The following is an 18141-nucleotide window of genomic DNA, read 5'->3' as shown; positions in this document are numbered from 1 at the left end:
TAAATTCCCCTATGAAGTAGTCTTGCCAAAAACATATAACCTGAAACTAATGCTCTGTAGATGCTATTATAAGTTATAGGAAATACGAAGCACAGAGGAACGTGTTGCTATACACTGTGAGGCTATAATTGGCAAATCCCAGACTGTAGAAAGCACTACAGGCCAAATAACCCAGTTGCTTCAACCACAATATTAACAACAAAAATGCAATGAATGAAATCTTAACATACTTAACAAAATATAATGAACAATGAGAGAATGCTAAAAGATTGTTTTTGAGCTCTGTTTTTATAAGACAAAAATTAGAATATATTTGATGGCTTATGTTTTATCTTTGTTATTATTATTTATTTATCTTTCCAAGTAGTTTTGAGGCCCTATGAATATGCCTATTCAAGTCTTTGTTGTACAATTTTAATTCTCTAAAACTAGTCAGAAGTATCAGAAAATAATACCAAAGTCATATCCAAAATTGTGAGAGGAGTATGCCACATAATACAATTTGAAAAATTATAACAAGAGAGTATTTAGAAAATTATAGTCTAATGTAACTTATACAATAGTGATAGTATTAAGAATAAAACCTTGAAACATAAAAGCATAATTAGATTACAGCTTGTATCATTTTCAATTCTATACCTGCATTATGTTTAGATAATCTCCAAACCATAAAAGTAAATGCCCTTACATCTTTGGTATAGTCAATATGAATATAGAAAGCATTTAATACAGCTATAGAAAATTTTAATAAAATATATGATGAGGAAGAAGATGATCATTATTATTATTTGCTTTCTGAGGTAATTTCAAGGACATGAAATTTAGAATACAAAGACAACTTGAAAAACTTAAACTTCCCACAATAACCTATTATACCAAAAAATATTTCTCTTCATTTCAAGTTGTGGTATCAGGTAAGGAAATCAAAGAACTAAGATATATTAATTTCCTCAATTTTATACTATAAACTTTATATACTTCCATCATTAAACTTTTACGTTAAAAAAATTTTAATACTGGAAGCACTAAGAGGAGGCAAAATATTTTTATGGGAGGGTAGATTCTCTGAGCTTTTCTTCCCATCCATGGCCTAAAGCTAATTTTCTGAAATAACCCAAGAGAGAGAAACACATTTTTCAAAGTGTTGAGTTCTGGGGGAAAACATTTTGATTATCATGTTTGATTATATTAACATGAAAAAAGTGTCTTTATCTATTTTAGTTTTAGTCAAAAAAGTTCATCTTTCTCTAGTTATGCCCCCAATACAAAATTTTATTTATGGTTTATAACTGTGTCAGTCAGCTATTGTCACAATACTATTGCATAAAATCCACTCCAAAACAAAGATTCATACATCAATAAGCCTCTGTTCCTATATTCATGGTTCTGAATGCAGCTGCAGGTTAGCACATTTAAGCTGGGCTCAGGTCGATAGGGCTTGGCTTTTTCCCTACAGGTTAAGCTAAGGTAGACTTTGCATGTGTAAATATTAACTGAAGGAAAACCAGTAAAGCAAGAAAGAAAGCCCATTCGTGTAAGCATATTTTAACCCCTTACTCTGTTATGCATATTAATATCCAGTTGGCCAAAGCAAGTTACATGGCATGGGACATAGATGCCGAGAGGGATTAAGAATTGCAAAAATTAATTAAATCTACCATTGTCTACTCTCTTAGTCATAATTATTTATGATCCTTCCACACACAAAATTCGCTCACATGCTCCTCAAGATTTACTAATTGTTGCTCAGGATCTCACAATCTACATCAGGTCTGGAATCAGTTATTTTTATATGAAGACCTATTAATTAAAAAGACAAGTTATTCTCCACCTACATATCCTACATATGATTGTGGAATAGTGACAGAGAAGCTTCAATAAACACTCTCATATGAAAAAAGGAGAAATGGGAGATAAACTGGAGCCACTGATCTCTAGGAATTCTGAAATCCTGCTGGGCAAACATTATCATGTACTCCGAATCTTGGGGTAGAAAATTTTCTTGACCAAACCCCAGCTCCACTTCCTGGAAGAGGCTCTTCTCTATGAATCTTTCCATTTGCCTGTTTGGCATTTTCTATTATTCTCTGCCTATAGTTAAGTGGAGGACCAGAGCTTTTGGTTTGTTTTGCTTGTTTTTAATATTGTGGACAAACAGGTGACATTCTCACAAATATAGATCTCTCATAATTTTGCGTTTTTTTTTTAATAGATTCAATTCCAGTCAACTATAGGTGCCAAAGCCTCACCCACATATCTTTTAGAGGTATTCTTACCATGCTTTTGTGGGACCATATGCTTCACCTTATTAGGAGTCTGTTTACCCAGCTATGAGCATCTAGTAAGTTCCACCCTACTTATATCAGAAGTCTTAACAAATGGTGGAGCTGCCAAGCCCTTGGTTTTGTTTACTTTTATCTACAGGAGGTATTTTAAGGATGCATAATTTTTCGACTTTGCCCCAAGGCTGTATCTTAAGTTTTGAATTATTATTGGCTGGAGAGACCAAAGATAAAAAGAAGTTTTATGATTTTATTTTCAAATCCATCATGGGTCAGTATTTCTAGGTTCTTCATAATCCTTCTTAATTCTATTTGTAAACTAGCCTGTTCCTTTTTAAATCCCTTATAATAGTTTTCACAGCTCCTGCTCTCCAGCCCCAAAGCCCATGCCATATACCTTAGGTTTTTGTTATGGCTACTACTTCTAGGTTCCAATGTCTTGATCCATCAGCTACTGACTCAATAATGCTTAGTAACAATCCTCTCCAAACCTCAGTTACATAAAACAACAATAAGAATTTATTCCCACATTCATGGGTCTCTAATTCTGTTGTAAATCAGCTAATCAAGGCAAGGCTTGACAGAGTGGCTCTTCTTCAAACTGTAGGTCTAAATGGGCTGAGCTTTTGACTACGTTGGGCTCAGGTAGGCCCGACAGTATTCATTCTGAGTCTGAGGGTAAAACGGTTCTTAGCTACTTGAGAGAAGCTCTTCTCATGGTAGAGTCAGAAATGATAGGCCCAAGCTTATCTACTCAGACACACTTAAAGTTCCTCTGGCATCATATCTGATAACATCCCCTTAGTGAAAACAATTCCTATGATAAAATGTGTGGCTACAGGGAGGCATGCATAATCGGGAACCATAATGCAATTGGCCACTATAATATAATTAAATTTATGGTAACTGTGTACTCTAATTGGCATAAGTCTGTATTTAGTTCACGAAGAAATTATGGACTACCTTGGCAATAATAAAACTTAGTTTAAAAAAATCTGTACTCAAGGCCTCAAATACACAAATTTGTTATCATTAAAGCATCAGAAATAATTTACTCACCAATTTACCAGTGGAAATATTATATTCTCACTTATGTAAACTCTTTAACTTTGAACACTAACTTAACTCAATTTGTTCCTAATACATATGCAAAAATAGAATCTCAACGTCAGTGCTACCTAAAGAGATAGCTATAGAACAGATTTAAAATAGATTAACTAACTGATATAAACCTTGGTTTGGAACTGGTTTTCCCCTTGGGCACTCTTTTGAGGAAGGTCAGTGAAGAAATAAATTCCCTTATTTTTGTTAACAGTCCTTTTCCTGTTCACATTTTTTTTTAACATCTTTATTGGAGTATAATTGCTTTAAAATAGTGTGTTAGTTTCTGCTTGATAACAAAGTTAATCAGCTATACATATACATATATCCCCATATCTCCTCCCTCTTGCATCTCCCTCCCACCCTCCCTATCCCACCCCTCTAGGTGGTCACAAAGCACTGAGCTGATCTCCTTGTGCTATGCGGCTGATTCCCGCTAGCTGTCTATTTTACATTTGGTAGTGTATATATGTCCCGGACACTCTCTTACTTCGTCCTAGCTTACTCTTCCCACTCCCCGTGTCCGAAAGTCCATTCTCCACCTCTGTGTCTTTATTCTTGTCCTGCCCCTAGGTTCTTCAGAACCTTTGTCTTTTCTTTTCTTTTCTTTTCTTGTCTTGTCTTTTCTTTTTTTCTTTTTTAGATTCTATAAATATGTGTTAGCATACGGTATTTGTCTTTCTCTTTCTGACTCACTTCACTCTGTATGACAGACTCTAACTCCATCCACCTCACTACAAATAACTCAATTTCGTTTCTTTTTATGGCTGAGGAATATTCCACTGTATATATGTGCCACATCTTCTTTGTCCATTCATCTGTCAATGGACACTTAGGTTGCTTCCATGTCCAGGTTATTGTAAATAGAGCTGCAATGAACATTGTGGTACATGACACTTTTTGAATTATGGTTTTCTTAGTGTATATACACAGTAGTGGGATTGCTGGGTCATATGGTAGTTCTATTTTTAATTTTTTAAGGAACCTTCATACTGTTCTCAATAGTGGCTGTATCAATTTACATTCCCACCAACAGTGCAAGAGGGTTCCCTTTTCTCCACAACCTCTCCAGCATTTATTGTTTGTAGATATTTAAATGATGGCCATTCTGACAGGTGTGAGGTGATACCCCATTGTAGTTTTGATTTGCATTTCTCTAATGATTAGTGATGTTGAGTATCCTTTCATGTGTTTATTGGCAATCTGTATATCTTCTTGGAGAAATGTCTATTTAGGTCTTCTGCCCCTTTTTGGATTGGGTTGTTTGTTTTTTTGATATTGAGCTGCATGAGCTGCTTGTAAATCTTGCAGATTAATCCTTTGTCAGTTGCTTCATTTGCAAATATTTTCTCCCATTCTGAGGGTTGTCTTTTCCTCTTGTTTATGGTTTCCTTTGCTTGCAAAAGCTTTTAAGTTTAATTAGGTGCCATTTATTTATTTTTGTTTTTACTCTCATTACTCTAGGAGGTGATTCAACAAAGATCTTGCTGCAGTTTATGTCAAAGAGTATTTACCTCTAAGAGTTTTATACTGTCTGGCTTTACATTTAGGTCTCTAATCCATTTTGAGTTTATTTTTGTGTATGGTGTTAGGAAGTGTTCGAATTTCATTCTTTTACATGTTGCAGTCCAGTTTTCCCAGCACCATTTATTGAAAAGGGCATCTTTGCTCCATTGTATATTCTGGCCTCCTTTGTCATAGATTAGGTAACCATAAGTGCGTGAGTTTATCTCTGGGCTTTCTATCCTGTTCCATTGATCTATATTTCTGTTTTTGTGCCAGTACCATACTGCCTTGATTAATGTAGCCCTGTAGTATAATCTGAAGTCAGGGAGCCTGATTCCTCCAGCTCCGTGTTTTTTTTTTTTTTTTTTTTCTCAAGATTGTTTTTTGCTATTGGAGGTCTTTTTTTGTTTCCATACAAATTGTAAAATGTTTTATTCTATTCTGTGAAAAATGCCATTGGTAATTTGATACAGATTGCATTGAATCTGTAGATTGCTTTGGGTAGTAGAGTCATTTTTACAATATTGATTCTTCTAATCCAAGAACCCGGTATATCTCTCCATCTGTTTGATTTCTTTCATCAGTATCTTATAGTTTTCTGCGTACAGGTCTTTTGCCTCCTTAGGTAGGTTTATTCCTAGGTATTTTATTCTTTTTGTTGCAATGGTAAATGGGATTGTTTCCTTAATTTCTCTTTCTGATCTTTCATTGTTAGTGCATAGGAATGCAAGAGATTTCTGTGTATCAATTTTGTATCCTTCGACTTTACTAAATTCATTGATTAGCTCTACTAGTTTTCTGGTGGCATTGTTAGGATTTTCTACGTATAGTATCATGTCATCTGCAAACAGTGACAGTTTTACTTCGTTTGCCAATTTAGATTCCTTTTATTTCTTTTTATTCTCTGATTACCATGGCTAGGAGTTCCAAAGCTATTTTGAATAATAGTGGCAAGAGTGGGCACCCTTGTCTCGTTCCTGATTTTAGAGGAAATGGTTTCAGTTTTTCATCATTGAGAATAATGTGTGCTATGGGTTTTTCATTAATGGCCTTTATTATGTTGAGTAGGTTCCCTCTATGCCTACTCTCTGGAGAGTTTTTATCATAAATGGATGTTGAATTTTGTCAAAAGCTTTTTCTGCATCTATTGAGATTATCATATGGTTTTTATTCTTCAATTTGTTAATATGGTGTATCAAACTGATTGATTTGCCTATACTGAAAAATCCTTGCATTGCTGGGATAAACCCCACTTCATCATGGTGTATGATCCTTTTAATGTGCTGTTGGATTCGGTTTGCTAGTATTTTGTTGAGGATTTTTGCATCTATGTTCATCAGTGATATTGGTCAGTAATTTTCTTTTTTTGTGATATCTTTGTGTGGTTTTGGTATCAGGGTGATGGTGGCCTCATAGAACGAGTTTGGGAGTGTTCCTCCCTCTGCAATATTTTGGCAGTGTTTTAGAAGGATAGGGGTTAGCTCTTCTCTGAATGTTTGAAAGAATTCTCCTGTGAAGGCATCTGGTCCTGGACTTTTGTTTATTGGAAGATTTTTAATCTCAGTTTCAATTTCAGTGCTTGTGATTGGTCTGTTCATATTTTCTATTTCTTCCTGGTTCAGTCTTGGAAGGTTGTACCTTTCTAAGAATTTGTCCATTTCCTCTAGGTTGTCCATTTTATTGGCATATAGTTGCTTGTAGTAATCTCTCATGATTCGTTGTATTTCTGTGGTGTCAGTTGTAACTTCATTTTCATTTTTAGCTTTATTGATTTGAGTCCTTTACCCTTTTTTCTTGATGAATCTAGCTAAAGGTTTATCAATTTTGTTTATCTTCTCAAAGAACCCGCTTTTAGTTTTATTGATCTTTGCTATTGTTTTTTTGTTTGTTTGTTTCTATTTCATTTATTTCTCCTCTGATTAATATTCCCTGGGGCTGGGAATTCTCTGGTGTTCCAGCATCCTGGACTTCGTGCTCCGACTCCGGAGGCTTAGGCCCGACCCCTGGCCTGGGTATGAAGCCCCCTCAAGCCACATGGCTCAGCAAAAAAGGAAAAAAAAAGAAAAGAAAAGAAAAAGAAGGGTGGGAAGAAAACAAATGAACAGAAACAGACAAACAAAACCCAAGACAAATAGCTAAGACAAAAATAAGCAACAAGCAAACAGCAATAGCAACTATTAAAAACAAACCAAAGAAACAGACAAACAAAACCCCAGACAAATGGTAAAATCAAAACCAAATGAACAAAACAAAACAAAACAAACACACACACACAAAATAATAAACAAAAACAAAAACAGAGAAAACAAAAACCAAGAGAACAACCAAACAAATGAATCCCAAAATGAAATCAAACAACTAAAAACAAAACTAACAAAAACAAATAATAAAAAACAAAACAAAAGCAGAATGCAAACTGAAAGAAAAAGCAAAGAAAACAAAACAAACACATAATGATGAAAAAAAGATAAAGGTTAGGACAAATAGAACAAAGGAAAGATAAAAACGGGAAAGAACACAGAACAACAAAAAAGTAATAAAGAAATAGAAATATAAAAATTTTTTAAATATATTAAATTTTTTTTACAAAACTAAATAAAAATAAAAACATAATAATAAAAACAACAGAACAAAACATTTAAAAAATAGTAATAATTATATTTTCTTGGGGTCTCAGCTATCAGCATCCTTGCCCCCACTGTGAGTCACAGCCAACCTCCACCTCTGCAGGAGGCCCTCTAAAACTCTAGGTAGGTCTCTGGTCCCTCTGTGGGCACTGTGGGGGCAGCTCAGACTGTGACCTGGCCCACCTCCCAAGTGTACTAGTCCTCAAAGTGCACAGCTGCTAGAGCTAGACCAATTTCCTTTGTGGGAACACTCATTGTCCATTCAGATATTCCATAGATGCAGGGTTTACCAAGCAGATTGCAGGGATTTAATCTACAGTTTGTTAAGCTGCACAGAAAGATTTTTTTCCTTTTCCTTAGTCGCCCCACCCCTGGGGCTCAGCTGTGCTTTTAGCTCCACCTCTGTGTGTGGACCACCCACAGGAGTCTGCTCCCAAGGCTGCCTTGGAGCACTCGGGGCTGCCCTGGTGAGGACAGGGTGCAGAGGTGGTGCAACTGCCTGGGTTGCGGGGCCCTGGTGGCAACAGGTTCACAGGAAAGCCAGTGGCCATGAGCATGAGAGATATGGCCCTAGTGGGAGCCTTTCCTAGCACCTGGTGGCAGGCATGAAAAGGCCAGCCCTGGTGGGGGCTTTTCCTAGTGCCTGAGGGGGCAGGGGGCTGGCGTGTGGGGAGAGAGACACTGCAATGGCGACTCCACCCCCTGTGCATCACTCAACAGTAGCACCATGCTTCTATGTCAGTCTGGGTTTCCTCCACAAGCATTCCTGGTTTTGGATTTCCTCCCTGCCATCCCTCCAGTCTATCTCCTTGCAGCCCACAGCAGTCCTCCTCCCAGCTTTGCTCTCCAGTCCCCATGTTCCAGCTTTCAGCCCCCGTGTCCACTGGAGGACACATGTCCCAGTCTGGGGTGCACAGGCCTGTGGCACAGACCATCTGTGTAGTTCTCACTCTGTCCTCTCTGCTACAGACTGGCCATTTCACCCTCCTCTGACAGCCTCAGATGCCCCCCTTCTGTTCCAACTGATTTCCCCATCAGTGAAGGGGCTCCCCCGGATGTGGGAATATCTCCTCTGCTTCAGCTCTCCCCCAGGGGCACAGAACTCTTTCTGCTTCCTCTCCTCTTCTTTTTCCCTTCTTTCTTTCATCCTCTCCGTTTATGTGGAGATCTCTCCTGTCTTTTCTGGTGTCCAATGTCTTCTGCTAGTGTTCAGCCAGTGTTCTGTGAGAATTGTTTCATCTGTAGATGTATTCTTTAAATTTATTTATTTATTTTTATTTATTTATTTTTAGCTGTGTTGGGTCTTCGTTTCGTGCGAGGGCTTTCTCTAGTTGTGGCAAGCGGGGGCCACTCTTCATCGCGGTGCGCGGGCCTCTCACTATCACGGCCCCTCCCATTGCGGGGCACAGGCTCCAGACGCACAGGCTCAGTAGTTGTGGCTCACGGGCCCAGTTGCTCCGCGGCATGTGGGATCTTCCCAGACCAGGGCTCGAACCCGTGTCCCCTGCATTAGCAGGCGGATTCTCAACCACTGCGCCACCAGGGAAGCCCTGTAGATGTATTCTTGATGCATTTGTGGAGAGAGATGAACTCCACGTCCTCCTGCTCCTCCTTCATCTTGGTCAAGAAGACAATTTGCTCATTTCTAAGCTCCATTTCCTCCATGGAACATATCTCCTAAGACTTGTTAGATTTCAGTTCCATTAAGAGTATCAGCATCCTTACTGCATTTATCTCCTACCTCTCCTTGACTTTCTTCCAGGTTAAAGCACTGCTACTAATATTCCAGAAGGAGATTGTCCCTTTGGGAAACCTGTGCAAACATTCTAGCTATTTTAAAATTATGTTTTGGACTCTCATGGTAGCCTCAGTGCCTGTGAATTAGTGAAAAACATTTTTCTGCCTCTTTGTCATGTTAGTGTTTTCTGAATCGTAACTCCAGGTGCCCTAGACAACAAGATGACTCATCTTTTCTACCATTACTGTTGTATGATATCCAAGGTAGCCAAAGTCAGTGCCAGCATTGTGATATTGACACTAATTACACAATGGAATAAATCTCATCCTGACTTTGGAGTCTTGAGTTTGTTCCATTGTAAACCTCTAAGACCAGGAAAAGTTCCTCCCCAACATTCTGCTAGAAGTTCAGGGGTCCCTTGGGGTTTACACATGTCCTAAGAAGTAGTGGGAAGGCCACAACTATAGTAGTTAGATGGGTACTGAGCAAGATTCTGGTGAACTGGTGGGCATCCCTCTTGCAGGCAGAGTTGCGACTTTGGTGGAAAAGGAATGGAATTTCACTTTGAGGTAGATGGCATGATAAACTGGCTGACAGTTAGGGTGAAGAGTTGAAGGATGAGAGCTCCTAGTCAGATTTTCACTTGAGAGGACCTCTACCCAATGTAACTCCTCAAAATATTTAGTTATTTGGAGTGGTGCTTGTCTTGGTCTACTTAGCCAGCACTTTCTAGAAATCCCCATCACCACTCTGCCCTTTACAATTCTTCTAGCCTAAAGTCTCCACATTCTACAGCCCAATTCATAAGCCATCATGGATACTTTTCCTCTCATTTTGCCATTTCTTCTTTATCCATCTATAAACAAAGACTTCCTTTTTTTCCACTGTAGACTTTTGGGCAATAAAATAAAAATAAAAATTAACAAGTCAACCAAACAACCAACAAACATTTAAAAAAATTTTTTCAAACATAAGGAATATTCAGTTTTCAGACACATTCTGCAGGTAAAGAGGGTATGTGGAAGTGCTACTATGAAAATTTGAATCATTCCATAGCATCAAGAAAAAATTAAAAAGGCAAAAATACTAGTTTTCACACTGGAATATATAATGTTCTGTTATAAATGCCTAGAATGTGATTGAGTTATTCTAAGCCCAGCATTTCCACATTTGGTGCTCAAATTATTCTCAGAGGGGAAAAAAAGGAATAAAAGCAAGGAAAGGAGAGAGGAGGAGGAGAGATATAGCAGGAATCTGTGACTGAGCAAAAAATAATACATTACATTGTGTATGGGCACTGTTGAGCCAATCCAATGAATCTTAGGTCTTTTTATTCCTACAAAGAACACTAGCCTATATTTAGCAGGGACATAAATGCTACAATTAGGCATTTATGATTAAGTCAAGCTATACTACTCCCTAGTTTATATTTAACTTCAAATACTTCAATATAAAATCCCATGAAGAAAATCTAGGTACCTGGACCATGGTTAATAAATGAAATGTTGAGTGTGTTGCACAAAATTAAAAAGAAATACTTCTGTTTTTCTTAAAGCTTTCATAGAGGTCTGATGTAGCCAGTCCAACATCAGACTAACAGCTGACTGAAATAATGACTGTAAAATACTTATTTTGAAGCCTAGCATGATATAAGCATTTAAAATTTAGCAAAGCAAGCATGTTTATATTGTGGAAAATAGACTCAAAAAATACCAAGAATAGCTCTGAAGAAAAAATTCATAGAATGCCCATATTAGGAGACCAGAGCATAGAAGGCAAGAATGATAGTTGCTTCTACTTTAGTCAACCCTGGAGAATTAAAACACCAATTTCATGAATGTGCCCCTGGGCATGTTTTAGCACTAGTTTAATAGGATTATCTTCCTTCTCTAACTTTCTTTTTTGAGTATAGTGTCACTCTCCTAGGATCTTGGGATCCTTTCTGGTCCTGCTTTGAGTGTCTATACTTGGACCATGATTCCTAAGGCAACAAGGGTTGAAGGGTGCAGTATTGATACCTGCTACAACATGAATTAACCCATAAAACATTAGGCTAATTTAAAGAAGCCAGTCACAGAAAGTCAAATATGGTGTGCTGACTGAAAGTAGATAAATGGTTGCTGGAGGGAGAGAGTGATAAAAGATGTTTTAAAATTAGATAGAGGTGATGGTTGCATGACTGTGAATTTATTTTTTTAAAGAAACACTGAATTGTACACTTTAAAAGGGTTGTGTGATATATTAATTATATGTCAATTAAGCCATTATAAAAAATTGAGGGAAAACAGTTTGGTGCATGATCAGACAATAGAAAGACTAGTTAAAATCAGGATTTGTGGGGAAGATACATGGCACTTAGCATCCAAAGTTCTATGTCTTCTCATTAGTTTATGGTGCCCTCAACATTTTAAAGAAATTTTTAAAAATATCAAACACTTTAAGGAATAATACATCAAAAGCCCTACGATCCCATAACCATAATATAAAAAAAAAAACTATTAGCAAATTGTCATAATTGTTTCAAGACTTTTAATATATAAAAGAAATAAAATATTTCACATTAATGTAAATGCCTTTTCAACCAAGAGCCTGAGTCTGTATTTCTACTTTGTTGGAAACCAAAATTTTTAGAATTATTTTAAAATAATACACTTAAGTTATTTGATTCTCTAATCTATATTTTTCTGATATTTCATTGGGCCATAAAAAGCACAAATCAGCCACCAGTTATTAACATTAATATTTCAAACTGCCAGTTAAGGTGCATGCATTGCAAAGTATAAAAATAATGCTTGGGGCTTCCCTGGTGGCGCAGTGGTTGGGAGTCTGCCTGCCGGTGCGGGGGACGCGGGTTCGAGCCCTGGTCTGGGAGGATCCCACATGCCGCGGAGCGGCTGGGCCCATGAGCCACAATTGCTGAGCCTGCGCTTCTGGAGCCTGTGCTCCGCAACAAGAGAGGCCGCGATGGTGGGAGGCCTGCGCACCATGATGAAGAGTGGCCCCCACTTGCCGCGGCTAGAGAGAGCCCTCGCACAGAAACGAAGACCCAACACAGCCATAGATAAATAAATAAATAAATAAAATTTTAAAAAAATTATACATTATGATAAAAAAAAAATAATGCTCATTTTAAAAATTTGAAAATTAATAAAAACATTGCTATCAATCTATATTAGGAGAGGCAATGACAACCCTAAAAAAATAAAAACTATATCTGTCACTGCAAGAATTTTAGAAAAATGTTTAAATTCTTTAGCAGAGTAATGTGAATAATGAGAAACTCAACAGTATCATTGGGAAAATGACAAATACTTGATTTTTCTTTCATTCTCTTTCAGCTCTCTTAAAGTGTTAGTTTGGAATAAAAAGGGAAAGCCTGTAGGGAAAAATATAGAAGAATTAGTTAAGTGAATAATATAAACCAAATTAAATTTTATTTTAATAGAGCAATAGTATTGAAACAATACTATTTGGAGCAATTGTAACACAATTTCCTAAAACTCAAATTAATTTTAATTTTGAGCTCCCATCTTTCCAGACTTCTGAGAAACGTAACTTTAGTCATTTGTAAATATCTCCTAGTCTCTTAACAGACTAGCGCCAATCAAAGCATTGGGATTTTAGTAGTCCATAATAAGCCACCTCATATGAACCAGGTGAATATCCATGTAAAAACTATACTTTATAAAATTCAAAGTAATATCTATTTTGAACACTTACTCTACTGCATAACCTCGGTGTCTCAGGGTTCCACTGGCAGGCTGGTGTCAAAGTTCAGAGAGACATTTCAGAGAGCTGAGACATGGGCAAAGACCATTTGTTTACAGAAGATACCATTTAAAACATCCCACAGTCAACATGAATGCTCGGATCCAGCACCTGTCTAAGGCCTCTGTTTCACGTGACCACAGGGAAATCTCCACAAGACCACCTTTGGTTCTGTCTGGTGTTAAAACATGCATGATTTCTCTTTGAACTCTTTCAATTCACTGGCATTGTGAAACTCCATCTCATCCAGGTGACTGTAGGGTATTGCTGAATTCACTTATCACTTCTGTGAAGCATGATTCAGTTTCTCTCATTCTCTTTTCACCCAACTTCTCACCTCATACCCTGCTTGCTCCATAGCTTCCTTGCTTTCTCCAAATCCAGATTGAGGAATCTTCTTCTAATCCAGGATTGAACCTACACTTGCTATGCCTGCTCATGGCGATAGATATATGATAGATAGATGATAGATAGATAGATAGATGTTGATACAGATATAGATATTTTTACTACTCAAGTGCCTCTTCCCAGGCACAAGTTTTGGCTTTGAGGAAAAAAAAAGGCAGGAAGAATCACAAGCTATTTTTGCTTTCTACCTTGTCACCAAAATTCTTGAATTTGGAAAATAAAAATGCTAATATAATACACTATAATGTAATATGATATGATATATATAGAAATAAATAATAGATTAATGTCTCAAAATAGTGTCCTCACTAGGCTAAGGTATGTGAATGAAAACATTTTAGACATGTATTAGGCTGTTCTCAATTTGTATGAATAATGAGCTTCCAAGAACATTTAAGAAAGTGAATGCATAAACAAGGAAATTACATGTTTAATGAAAGATTTCTGTTTCTAAAAAACAAAACCTATTCTAATATCCATGATCAGGTTTTAACATTCAGGGTTTTTGAATTTGTGTTGTACACAATATATGTGTAATGTCTTACGAAATATTAAAATATAAGTATTAAATACAATAAAATACTTTAAAAAGCACTTAAAAGTTTTATTCTTTCATTTAACTTGAAATTTAATATATTGAAAAAAACCTAGTTCAATATTAGGTTAGGAAATATTAGGAAAGCTTAATTTGGTGATTTCTGCAAAGGATTAATCAGAGAAGTAAAAAATATTCACATAGAGATTGTATTGATGACTTTGATGGGTTCTTATTTCCTTAAATAAATTGTCAACACAAATTTAAAGGCCAGATTTATTTTCTTTAAAAAGAGTCTATTTGGTTTCATCTCAGAGATGTAGAGAGCTGAAAGAGAATTACCCTCATCCATACAACACTGATAAACCTGGAAAATGACACATTAGTTACCTTTCTTGAACCCATCACAGAACTAAAATTGCAGGGCAATTAAGTAATTGGAAACCTTGGGAAAGAGAGCCACCTGCAGCAAGAAACAAACCCTATCATTTGCTTACTTGGAATGGATAAGAAATACTGGTTAAAATTTTTAAACAAATTGCTAATGACCAAGTGTGGGCTAGATTAACTTGGGAAGGAAGCCCACTGGGGCTGCAGTCATGAAGGATTCACAACTTTTGCAGACTCTCCCTCCTTGAACTCAATCAGGAGATCACAGAAAAAGAAATCTGAGAAAATCCAAGAAAGTTCTTTTCCTGGCACGGGTTGGGGAAATAGAACAGTATTAACTCCTGAAACTTTGCCCAGATCCCACCTCCTCTATCTCCCAATCAAAGTAAACGATTTCATCTGCAGAGAGAAAACAATAAAATCTGCTGCCTTAAGGCACTGGTGGAAACTCATTGCAGCTGATGGAAGGGAAGATATTATACCAATTTTTATACCAATTTTAAACATATCTTCCAGAAATAGAAGGGGAGTAAACAATTCTCAACTCACTCTATAAAGCCATTATTTCCTTAATACCAAAACCAGACAGAACCATTAAAACAAAAGGAAACTACAGACCAATTTGCCTTATGATAATAGATGGAAAAATCCTCACCAAAATATTAACATACTACATTCAGTAACATATACAAGGGATAATACATCACTACCAAGGAGGATTCATCCCAGGAATGCAAAATGGGTTCATCATTAAAAAAATTAATGTATTTATTTTTTGTTGAATAATAGTGGCAAGAGTGGACACCCTTGTCTTTTTCCTGATCTTAGAGGAAATGCTTTCAGTTTTCAACATTGAGAATAATGTTTGCTGTGGGTTTTTCATATATGGCATTTACTATGTTGAGGTAGGTTCCCTCTATGCCCACTTTCTGGAGAGTTATCATAAATGGGTGTTGAATGCTGGAGAGGGTGTAGAGAGAAGGGAGCCCTCTTGCACTGTTGGTGGGAATGTAAATTGATACAGCCACTATGGAGAACAGTATGGAGGATCTTTAAAAAACTAAAAATAGAACTACCATATGATCCAGCAATCCCACTACTGGGCATATACCCTGAGCAAAACATAATTCAATAAGAGACATGTACCACAATGTTCATTGCAGCACTATTTACAATAGCCAGGACATGGAAGCAACCTAAGTGTCCATTGACAGATGAATGGATAAAGAAGCCATGGCACATATATACAATGGAATATTACTCAGCCATAAAAAGAAACAAAATTGAGTTATTTGTAGTGAGGTGGATGGACCTAGAGTCTGTCATACAGAGTGAAGTAAGAAAGAGAAAGACAAATATCATATATTAACTCATATATGTGGAATCTAGAAAAGTGGTATAGATGATCTTATTTGCAAAGCAGAAATAGATAGCGAACAAACGTATGGAAACCAAGGGGGGGGAAGGGAGGGTGGGATGAATTGGGAGATTGGAATTGACATATACACACTATTGGTACTATATATAAAATAGATAACTAATGAGAACCTACTGTATAGCTCAGGAAACTCTACTCAATGCTCTGTGGTGACCCAAATGGGAAGGAAATCCAAAAAAAGAGGGGATATATGTATATGTATAGCTGATTCACTTTGCTGTACAGTAGAAACTAATACAACATTGTAAAGTAACTATACTCCAATAAAAATTAATTTTAAAAAATCAATGTACGTCTCCATACTAATAAAGAAGAATGTCATATGATCAGCTCAATTAATGAAGAAAAAAGCATTTGAAAAAATTCCACACTCATTCATGACAAATATTCTTAGCAAACAATGAAGAGAATGACTTTAACATAATAAAAAACATACTTTTTCCCTAAGTTCAGGAGGAAGGCAAGAATTTTCACTGTTACCACTGCTGTTCAACATCAAACTGGAAGCTCAAGCCAGCGCAATGAGGAAAAAAACAAAAGAAACAAAATAATACAGATTGTAAAGAAAAAATTAAATCTATATACAGATCTGTTTTTAATATATAAATAATCCCAAAGTATCTAGAAAAGCTAATGCATTTAAATGTGTTAATCTAAGATATGAGGTCAAGATACAAATCAGTAGTACAGCCATAGTCCTATACAGATAGTAAAAGCATGTTTTGATGTCTAGACTGTCTACTGCCTGCTATGGCTCTCATTTTGGGGAATTTATTAAGTTATTGAGTGTTTATTTTTCCATAGGCGCTTCATTACTAATATTTATTGTTATAGAAAAATACAAAAATAAGTTGTTGATGATTGTATTGGGGTTAAATTACGTACAAAAATACATTAATCAGTGAAGCAAGAGATTTTTGCATTGAGATTGTGTTGATTTTGATAGATTCTTGCATTTTCTTAAGTAAATTATATTTTTGTATTTAAGTTGTTTCTGCATTGAGATATATCTATATCAGAAATGATCAGATGTACCAGAACAGTAAATTAATCAGATACATCTCTACATCTTTAAGATGTTCAGTAAACTTATCTGTGAACAAAGGATGACTTTTCATTTGTTCAAATATACTCGTAAGCCTTTCAGTAATCTTTTTCTCTTACAGACGTTGTATATTTTTAAAATACTAATTCCTTGGCATCCCATAGTTTTATTGCTCTTTAAAATGGGGTTTTCTCTTCCATTTATATCTTGGAAACTATTTGTGTGTATGAAGGAAGTAGGATTGGGTAGAAGAAGCAGCTGCACTGTGATGCAGGCCTGACAAAGCCTCTATCTACCTCGTGGGGAGCTCTGCAGGTCTGCCTAGGATATTACCTCAGGACAGGTGATTCTCTGCAGCTGAGGCAGATCCTCACGGTGAGGGGAGCTCAAGCATACCTCATGAGTGCACTCCCCACAGCTGGGCCACAAGTCCACCTCTGAAAAGGGATTTGAGTAGGGCATTTCTCTACCACAGCTGGGAATCATGATTTGACGTTCTGCGTTCCACAGGAAAGCTAAGAGCAGGAACAGGACAGAGCTAATAAAAGAGCCCTGAGGAAGCACAAACCGGCAGAGGATGGAGAGTCTGAAACGTAGAGTGAGGAGACAAGAAGTTTTGGAGCTTTTTTGAGGTAAGTTTTCAAGTTTTGTCAAAAATTTAAAGGTACATGGCAATTTAATATAAAGGTACATGGTATTTTAATCAATATTGAAAAATATTGATTTCTTTGGCAAATGATTTATTTATTTTGCAAATTTTGACTGCATTTTAAAATGCAAAAGGATGTTAGAGTGGAATACGGGTTGGAGTGAAAAAAGTTTTTTTCAAGTAAATTTTCAAGAAAATTGAGTATATTAAAATATTAGGGAAAAGATCCAGAGTAAAGGAATATGTTAAAGATACAGAGGAAAAGGAATTGATAATGAGAAAACTTCAAAGAGCCACAAGCTAGATTTGGAATAATTATTTTTGAGAATATTTAGGGACATTTTATCCAGTGTGACAGGATAGAAAAAGATAAAAATGACTGTGTGTCACGTAAGTTCATGGTGTTTGTGGCAATAGCTTAATGAAATATTTATTGTGTTATAAAGTTGAAGTCATTTACTGAAAATGAGGAAGAAATTGAAGGTTAAATTTAAAGAACTTAGGGAAGCCCATCTCTGAGCTAGAGCTGTGAAGATTGAGAGAGAAGGGTCAGAAGGGAAATAACAAGATTTCTGGGCTGTATTGAAAGCCCATTTAAGGTTGGGCTTAAGGTTACAAATGTAAAACATCCGTCTACAGCTGTGTTGTCCAATA

The 18141-nt window shown here is 36.5% G+C and overlaps 1 long non-coding RNA gene across 1 annotated transcript in view; it reads left to right on the top strand.

Annotated features, from left to right (window-relative positions):
- Positions 1–12373: 12373 nt before the first annotated feature.
- Positions 12374–18141, top strand: part of LOC309640438 — a 202584-nt gene continuing 196816 nt past the window's right edge. Inside the window, exon 1 of the long non-coding RNA XR_014252219.1 lies at positions 12374–17470. This is a non-coding gene — a long non-coding RNA (uncharacterized lncRNA). The remainder of the gene's footprint in view (positions 17471–18141) is intronic.

The sequence above is a fragment of the Balaenoptera physalus genome (assembly GCF_965194825.1).
Source record: "Balaenoptera physalus genome assembly, chromosome: 13".
Classification (NCBI taxonomy): Eukaryota; Metazoa; Chordata; class Mammalia; order Artiodactyla; family Balaenopteridae; genus Balaenoptera; species Balaenoptera physalus.
This window is presented reverse-complemented; position numbering and strand designations above follow the sequence as displayed.